The following is a 9,428-nucleotide window of genomic DNA, read 5'->3' as shown; positions in this document are numbered from 1 at the left end:
ATCCCAATTACCTAGAATACTTGCAATAGGATTTATATCAGCTCTTCCTTGTACCTCATGTAGAATTCAGTTGATTTCTTGGGTTGTTATTGGTCAACTTAGGGTTTCAATTTCTTCCTGTTTCAATCTTAGGTGTTTATGTGATGCCAGTAATTCCTCCATTTCCTCTAGATTTTCTATTTTTTTATTTGCATACAGATATTTGTAGTAATATTTGATTATTTTTAGAATTGCTTCAGGGTCAGTTGTAACATAGCCTTTTTAATTTTATTTGTGTTAAATTGATCTCTCTCTCTGTCTCTCTCTCTGTATATACATATATATATAAATCTCTATCTCCCTGGCCAGGGTTTTGTCAATCTTATTTATCCTTTTAAAGAACCAATTTTTTTACCTTAATCATTTCTTTTTTTTTTGAACAATTTCATTGAACTGTGACTTATTTTAATAATGTAAATTTTTCTATTAATTCTTTGGTAGATTGCACCTGAGTTTCCAGCTCCATTAGGTGTGATGTTAGACTGTTTACTTGAGATCCCTCTCTTTTCTTCATATGCACAGGCAATGCTATATAGATTTTCCTCCCAGCATTGCTTTCATGGTATCCCAGACGTTTTGGTGTATATTGTGTTTTCATTTCCTTTTGTTTCCAGAAATATTTTTATTGCTACCTTGATTTCTGTGTTAATCCAAAAGTCAATTAGAAGTATGTTGTTTAGTTTACATGTGTTTGTGTGTGTTTTTTTGGTTCCTGTTGGAAATGATATTTATTTTTATTTCACCGTGGTCTGAGAAGATGGTTGGTATTATTTTGACCTTTTGAAATTTGTTTACACTTGATTTAGGCCCAAGTTTGTGGTCTATCTTGGAGTATGTTCCATGTATGAATGAGAAGAATGTATATTCTGTAGTTGTTGGGTGAAGTGCTCTGTAGATGTTTATTAGGTCCAATTGGTTGAGTGTTGAGTTAAAGTTCTGAATTTACTTAGTTTTTTTGCCTTGATGAATGGTGTATTAGAGTCAGGGACTCGGACTATAATTGCATGTCTGTCTATTAGCAATTGTTTTATAAATCTGGGTGCTCCTATGTTGGATGTATATATTCAAGATGGATTTTTTTTTTTGCTGGTGGATTGAGCCTTTTAACATTATACAGTGTTCTTCAATGTCCTTTTTAACTTTTATGGGTTTAAAGTCTATTTTGTCTGATATAAAAAGAGCGACTCCTACTCTTTTGCTTTGTTTTGTTTTTTCCTAGATCTTTCTCCAGTCCTTTACCTTGAGTCTGCGAGTGTCCTTTACAGTGAGTTGGGTTTCCTGAAGCAGTGTAAGGTTCAATTATATTTCTTTATCCAATTTGACACTCTATGCATATTGAGTGGTATGTTCAGTGTATACGCATTTAAATTAATTATTGACGTGAGATTTTCTTCCCGCATATTGCTCTTAAGAGGCTGCTTTGCTTTTTAAGTTTTTGTTTCATTTTATTTTATTTTAAAGATGTGGGATATAAGTCAGGATTAGGTACATAAGTGGTCTATGTACAGGTGAAGGTTGGAACTCACACTGTTCCTTACTTTCTCTGGTTTAGGATCAGATACCCTTAGTGATACTATGTGCCCTCCTTCCTTTCATTCTCTGGCAGTGTCCTACTGCTGCCAATACCTTTCTTGTAGTATTGTGATAAATGTTCAGGGCCTACTTTTGAGTATGAACACATGATATTCAGTTCATTGTTTCTGTGATAGATTACTGAGTATGATAGACTCTAAATCCATCCAAGTTGCTGTAAAGTTCATAAATTTGTCCTTCTCTATGGTTTTGTAATATTCCATCATGTATATGTACATTTTTTATATCTAGTCCACTTTTGATCGGCAGCACATTTGGTTCCATGTTTTTGCTATTGTGAATAGGGCTATAATAAACACATGTGCACAGGTATTTCTTTTGTAGAATGATTTGAGTCCCTCCAGGTATATTTCCAGAAGAAGAATTGTTGGATCATATGGATGGTCAATTTCTAGATCTTTTGAAAATCGCCACACTGTTTACCATACAGGTTGTACTAGTTTACATTCATAGAAGCATTCCCTTTTCTTTGCATCCTCACCAGCATCTATTGTTTTTGAGTTATTAATGATGGTCATTCTTACTGAAGTTGAGTGATATCTCATTGAGGTTTTGATTTGCATTTATCTGATGATTAATGAGGCTTAGCATTTTTTCATGTATCTGTTGGCTGTTCATACATCTTCTTTTGACAAGTGTCTATTCATGTCCTTTGCCCACTTTCTAATAGGGCTGTTTTTTTTTTCCTTTTGGCTCATGTGAGTTCCTTGAAGATACTAGATGTTAGGTCTTTGTGAGATATACAGTTTGCAAGTTTTTTTCCCCATTCTGTGGGCTGTTTCCCTGTTCCTTTGATGGTTTCTGTGCTTTGTAAAATCTTTTCAGTTTGATGAGGTCCCACTTGTCTATTTTATCTCTTATGCATACATTTTAGGGTTATGATCAAGACGTAGTTACCTATTCTAACGTGCATAAAGGTGTCTCCTGTGTTTTCTAAGATTCTTATAGTTTGAAGTTTTGTGTTTAGGTCTTTGATTGATTTAGAGTTGATTATTATTTATGGTGATATATAAGTGTCCTGTTTCATTCTTCTACAAGCAGTCAGCTAGTTTTCCAGGCAACATTTGCTGCATAGAGTTTCCTCTCCCCAGTGATTTTTGATAGTCGCTTTGTCAAAGATGAATTGGTTGATAAATCGAGGTTTTGCTTCCAGAATCTCTATCCTATTCCACTGGTCTATATATCTGTTCTTGTACAAATACTAGACTGTTTTGATTATTGTAGCTTTATAATAAAGTTTAAAGTCTGGAAATGTGATATTTCCTGCTTTGTGGCTTTTTGTTTGTTTGTTTTTTCTGAGGATCGTTTTGGCCATTTGTGGCTTTTTTGTTTCCATATGAATTTCTGCACTGTTGTTTCCAGGTCTGAGAAGAATGATGTTGGTAATTTGATAGGTATTGTATTGAATCTGTAGATTGCCTTGGGTAAGATGGCGATCTTAGCAATATTGATTCTTCTAATCTGTGAGCAAGGAGTACTTTGTATTTGTTTGTGTCTTCACTGATTTTTTTGAGTACCATTTTGTTATTTTTGTTGTAGAAGACTTCCTCTTCTCTAGTTAAGAAGATGCCAAGGTATTTAATTTTTTATGGTCATTGTGAATGGGATTGTACTTTTTATTTGGTTCTCTGCCTATTTGTTGTTGGTGTATAAAAATACATTTATCAGGTTGTGCGTGGTGGCTCACACCTATAATCCCAGCATTTTGGGAGGGTGAAGTGAGAGGATTGCCTGAACTCATGAGTTCAAAACCAGCCTGGGCAAGCTGGTGATACCTCATTTCTTACAATAAATCAAAAAATTAGCCAGGCTTGGTGGAACATGCCTGTAGTTCCAGCTACTTGGATGGCTGAGGTGGAAGGGTCACCAGAGCCCAACAGGTCAAGGCTGCATTGGTCGTGAGTGTGCTGCTGCACTCTTGCCTGGGAGACAGAGTGAGACTCTAACTCAAAATATGTGTGTGTGTGTGTGTGTGTGTGTGTATAAAGAATCTGTCTTGTGCACATTGACTTTGTACCCTAAGACATTGCCAAAGTCATTTATCAAAGCAATGAGGTTTTTGACAGATTCCCTTGGGTTTTCAAGGTATAGGATTATGTTGTCTGCAAAGAGGAATAGCTTAACTTCCTCTTTTCCTATTTGGATATCCCTGATTTCCTTCTTTTGCCTGATTGCTTTAGCTAGGACTTCTGACGCTATGTTGAACATCTAATTCTTGAGATGTGTTATTGGATCCAGTGTGCTAGAATCTTGCTGAGAATCTTGTCTTGTCCCCATTTTCAGGGGAAATGGCTCCAACTTCTGTCCACTGAGCGATATGTTGGTTGTGGGTTTATTATAGATGGCTCTTACTATTTTAAAGAATGCTCCTTCTTCTCCTAAATGATCAAGGTTTTTCTTTTTTAAATCAAGAAAGGATGTTAAATTTTGTCAAAAGCGTTTTCCACATCTAATGATAAAATGATGTGGTTCTTGTTTTCACATCTGTTGATGTACTGAATTACAGGTATGGTCTTGTGAATATTGAACCAATCCTGCATCTCAGGAATGAAGCTTGCTTAGTCATGTTAGATAATTCTTGAGATGTGTTGTTGGATCAATGTGCTAGAATCTTGTTGAGAATTTTTGCATCTACGTTCATCAAGGAGATTGGCCTATAGTTCTTTTTCCTTGTTGGGTCTGTGACAGGTTTGGATATCAGTATGATGTTAGCTTTTTAGTTTTTGTGGTTGATTTGTATTGTCTGTTAACTCTGTGCTTGCCTGTGCTTTTGTGTGTTGGTCTGGAGGTGGCATATTCTCTTAGGAATTGAATGTCTGGGAAGGATTTTAATTTTCCTTCATTCATGAAACTTATCTTGGGTTGGGGTTGGAAATTCTTGACTGGAATTGCTTTTCTTTAAAAATGTTACTAGGTTGCGGTGGCCATGAGCCTGCCACTGCACTCCCACCTGGGCAACAGAGTGATACTACAACTCAAAATAAACGAATAAACAAATAAATATGTTAAACATGAGACTCCAGTCAGGTTACAGTGCACTACTCTCCAGCTCCCCTCCATAGACATGATTGCTTACACCAGTGGGAAATGGGTCCCCTGGCCACCGTGACCTTGCTGTGAGGATGGTTGAACTTTTTCAGTTGTACAAAAGAGTTCACAAAGGGAGAGAGAGGAGCTGTCAGCATAACAGCCCCCGTCCCCCCTCGCACCCGCATTGCCTCCTGGTTCCCCTTTCCTTGTTTGTGGCAGTTTGGGCTGAAACCTCAAAGTTTCTTTCTTCAGCAATGTTTTTCCTGCCAGCCAGAACTGACTGGTCAGTGTACCAAGCCCCAGCTTTGAGCACTCAGTAGCGATTGGGAGGAGGGATAGACCCACTGACCACTGTGGCAGTGCTGCAGGAATGGCAGAGCTGTTTGTTTCCCAGAAGCGTTCATGTGAGAGAGGGGTTTCTAGAACAATAGAGTTTCACCTGACCTCCCTACCATTGCTAGAGACTGATTGTGCTCAGAACTCAAAAGTTCTTTAAGTAGCAACAGGCTCTCTCACTGCAGTTTGTGCCAAACCTTAGCTACCTGCAACAGCAAACTCTGCTCTTGGCGTGCTTGAAGGCTGCTGAACCGGATTCTTTCCTGACCTAGGAGCTGGCCACCAAGCCCTGCCTGCAGAAAATGAGTTCTTGGGTATGATTTGGTTACAAATCTTCAGAGATCAAATGGGTTCCCAGCTCCTCATGGGCTCTGGCAGCATGCAGCTGTGTTGTATCCAGGCTGTTTCCCATGTGGGACTGGAATCTTGTGAGGCTTGTGGAGACTCTCCCAGTCCATGGTGGCAGCAAGCCTTGAGTCCTAATTTCCCACAGTCACCATTTCCCACATCCAGAGGCTGCTCTGTTTTGAACATGAGCTGAGCAGAAAGGGGCTTCCTGGTTCCAACGCCAGCTGCTTGTTCTCTCTCCTCCCTGATTTCTGTGTATCTGAGTGGTCCTCTGTGTGTTGGGGGTGCATTCTCCATCTCAACCTGCTGTGACTACTGGGGATCTCTGCTGGGGATCTTTGACTGTTGGGGATCTCTGACAGCTTGGGCTCCTTTCCTTGGGTTTTTCTGTAAGAGGTGTGAATCAGCTGCTCCTAGGTGGTCATCTTAAATACTAACAAAAATAACAAAAGGTTATTTTCTCATAGTTGTGAAGGCTAGAATTCTAAAATCAAGGCTCTGGCCAATTAGATTTCTGGTGAAGGCCCTCTTGTGGTTTTGCAGAAGGCTGTCTTCTAACTATGTCTTCACACGGCTTTTCATCAGCATATGTGCATGGAGAGAGCTTGCTTGCCCTTTGGTAAGTCTCTTTTTTGAGTCGGAATCTCCCTCTGTCACAGGATAGAGTTCAGTGACATGCTCACAGCTACTGCAGCCTCGACTTACTAGGCTCAGGTGATCCTTCGCTTAGGCTTCCAAGTAGCTGGAACCACAGATGCGAGCCACCACACCCAGCTATTTAAAAAAAAATTATTTTAGAGAGGAGGTCTCACCAAGTTGCCCAGACTGGTCCCAAACCAGTGGACTCAGGCAATCCTTTCACCTCAGCCTCCCAAAGTGCTGGGATTATAGGCTTGAGCCACCATGCTGGGCCTGGTATGTCTTTTTATAAGCATAAATGCGCACTAATTCTATTGGAATGAGCCCCGCCCTTCTGATCTCATTTAACCTTACTTCACTAGAGGCCTCATCTCCAAATAAGCCACACAGGGTTTCAAGGCAACAACACATAAATTTTGGAGAAACATACATATTCAGTCCATAAAAGGGGAATTCTTCCTTGCCCCTTTCTAGCTTCTGGTGTTTGCTGGCAGTCTGTGGTGTTCCTTGTCTTGCAACCTCATCAGTCTAATCCTGCAGCTTCATGTGTGTTCTCCTTGTGTCTTTTCCCATTGTCTTCCCTCTGTTCATGTCAGGGTCTGTGTCTAAATTTCCCCTTTTCATAAGGACATTGGCCATATTGGATTTGGGTCCACCCTCTGTCCTCATCTTAACGTGATATATCTGAAAAAGACCCTATTTCTATGTAAGGTCACCCCGAGGTGCTGAGTTCAGGACTTCAACATATCTTTTCTGGGGGACACAATTCAACTAAAATAACAGATTTCCCTTCCTTTCTCTCATTCATGTCCTCCTAACTGAGGAATTCTAATTATTTACAATTAATTATTAACCTGGATGACCAACTGAAGATTAAATTTGCATGTTTTTTCTTTATTAATAAATATTGGCAGATGCACCTTTAAGTAAACAAATACCACTCTAAAAGGGGTCTTCAAAATTTTTTCTTGAGAGTTCTCTCTTTGTTATGAAACTATAATGTGAGTGAGTCCTTTCTGGGGGAAGAAGGAGAAACTAGACCTTTTGGATTGTAAGAGACTTAAAAGTGCTTTCCTGTGGGGGTTCATGTGTAGTGTGGTGTCAATGTAGGTGTTGGGGTGCAGTGTGAAGCTCATTGCTAGGAAGGACCGACCAAAGTTCTGGATCTGTGAGGTGGCTGCTCTGGGAGCTGAAAGGTGGTCTCTCATGCAGTTCCTGTAGCTTTGGCCTTGTTGGGCTGTGCCCACTATTTGAGTGAGACTGCAGGTGAAGGAACTTAACCTTTCATTACTGCCTTAGTTTTTCATTGTTGTGTGACCTGTTATGCCAGAACTCAGTGTCTTACCACAACAACATGCAGTATTCCACAGTTTCTGGGACCAGGATGCAGGTGTGGTTTTCCCAGGTCCTGTGGCTCAGGCTGTCACAGACCGAAGTGAGAGTGCTGGTTAGAGGCCACTCTCAGTTCTCTGCCTTGTGGGTCTTTCCATAGAGCAGCTCACAGTATGGCATATCATAAGAGCTGGCAGGAGAGTTGGAGACCGAAAGAGAGTGAGCGACACAGACATCGTACAGAGCCTGGTACCCTATGTGATACCCAAACACTTGGCTATGTTTTGTTTGTTAAAAGCAAGTCACTAGGTTCAGCCTACCCTCCAGGGGAGGAGGTGACACAGGTGTGGGCAGGAGGAGGGAGGCACCTTTGGGAGCGCCTTTAGTAGCTGCTTCCTACCATCGTGCACTTAGCATGTGCTAAACACGAAGGGTCTATGACCCATGATCCCATATGATTCATGCTTTCATCATGGGGCAGGGAAGGAAACTGGAGCTTAGGTAGGTTGAGTGAACCATTCAAGGTCATCCTTCACTGGAACCAAGAGTTGATCCCAGACATGCTTTAAATTTGTTGTACCAGGTTCATCCCTAGAATCAAGGGAGAATTTTGGATGCATTTCATTAAAACAAAAAGTTCTGTGGTACTATTTGTCCTCCATGTGAAAACACTTATGTTTCTTGTCTCAAATTCCCTAGGTGTCTACAGCACTGCAGCCCAGAGTTCTGGAGCCCAGGACTTTAAAATGAAAGATTCTAGAACACACGTTCCTCTGAAGAGAATCTGAGGAGACTCCATCTTGTTTTCTGTGACCAATCAGTCAGGAGTAGTTCCAGGAGATTACCTGTGGGGTCTCATGGGGCTTTGGCCTGAGTCAGGTTTCACAATCATGCTGAAAGTTTGTAGGGGAGCCAAGTCTCCAACCTGGGTCAGTCTCCAGGACAATTTCCAGCAGAAGGTCCATATGCCCAACAGGACATTTCTGATGATTGAAAACCTGAGAGCTGAGGACAGTGGGTAGTACCGTGCTCCAGTAACCTTAACTGGAGAAAGAAGTTTTTTCCAGGTGTTCCACCTCACCATCTATGGTAACTAACACCCTCTCCTCTAGCCCTTGACTTGCATTCTTCCTCTGTGCCTAGAGTGTCCCGTTGGCCTCATTTTGTAGAATCCCATTCAGACTCCAGCCTTCAGACTCTATTTTAGCTCTTGAAAATTAGGCAAGTGAGGTCACCACAGATGGAGAGCAGGTAATCACACTAGGGAGAAAATCACTTCAATGTTTTGGAAGAGGAAACGGAAATGGGGCAAAATAGTAATTTTTCTAATAATACTGACTTTCCTTTATATAAATGATGCTACTTAATTAGTGTCGTCATTTTCTCCATACACTAGCAGCTTGAAATAAGACACATTTTTTGCTTCATTGTGCTGTTGGTCATAGGTCTGACACAGGTTCCACTGGGCTATAATGAAAAGGCTGGCAGGGTTGTTCTTTCTGGAGGCTCCAGAAGAGAATCTTTGTCACTTGCTCGTGGTTGCCTGCCTCCATTTTTAAAGCCAAAAAAGGTGGGTTGAGTCCTTCTCACCTTGGATCCCTCCCAACCCCTCTCCCTCCCTCTTTCACTTTTAAGGATCCGGATGTTTCCTGAACCAACTCCATAATCCAGAATGGTCTCTCAGTTGTCACCTGATTAGCAAAGCTTAGTCTTATCTGCCTGCTGAATTCCCCTTGTACACTTAACCTAAGCTCTTCCCAGGTTGCCAGGATCAGAATGTGGACATGTTTGTGGCCGCTATTCTGCCCTCCTCTCTAAGAAATCACTGTGTATTGAGTCCTGCCATCCCTCTTCTCCCACCCAGCCCCAGTGCCAGCCCCAGGCCAGCCTCACTCACTCAAGTATCCACAATCCAGCCTTCAAAGCCTCCGTAGGTGTAGGGGTTTATACTGCAATGCTTCTTAGGAAACCCATTTAGCAAACTCTTTCCTTCCTATAGTTCCTCCCAGCATAGGGAATCTCCTGCCATGGAGACAGCGGCTTGTGCTGCTTTGGGTCCCTGTGAAAGAACTGTCCATGAACCTGTCTCTTCACTTCCTGTCTGCATCTCA

The sequence above is a fragment of the Carlito syrichta genome, unplaced genomic scaffold (assembly GCF_000164805.1).
Source record: "Carlito syrichta isolate Samal-C Ts95f unplaced genomic scaffold, Tarsius_syrichta-2.0.1 Scaffold302882, whole genome shotgun sequence".
Classification (NCBI taxonomy): domain Eukaryota; kingdom Metazoa; phylum Chordata; class Mammalia; order Primates; family Tarsiidae; genus Carlito; species Carlito syrichta.
The sequence above is the reverse complement of the archived record's forward strand: the minus strand, read 5'-3'. Positions refer to the sequence as shown.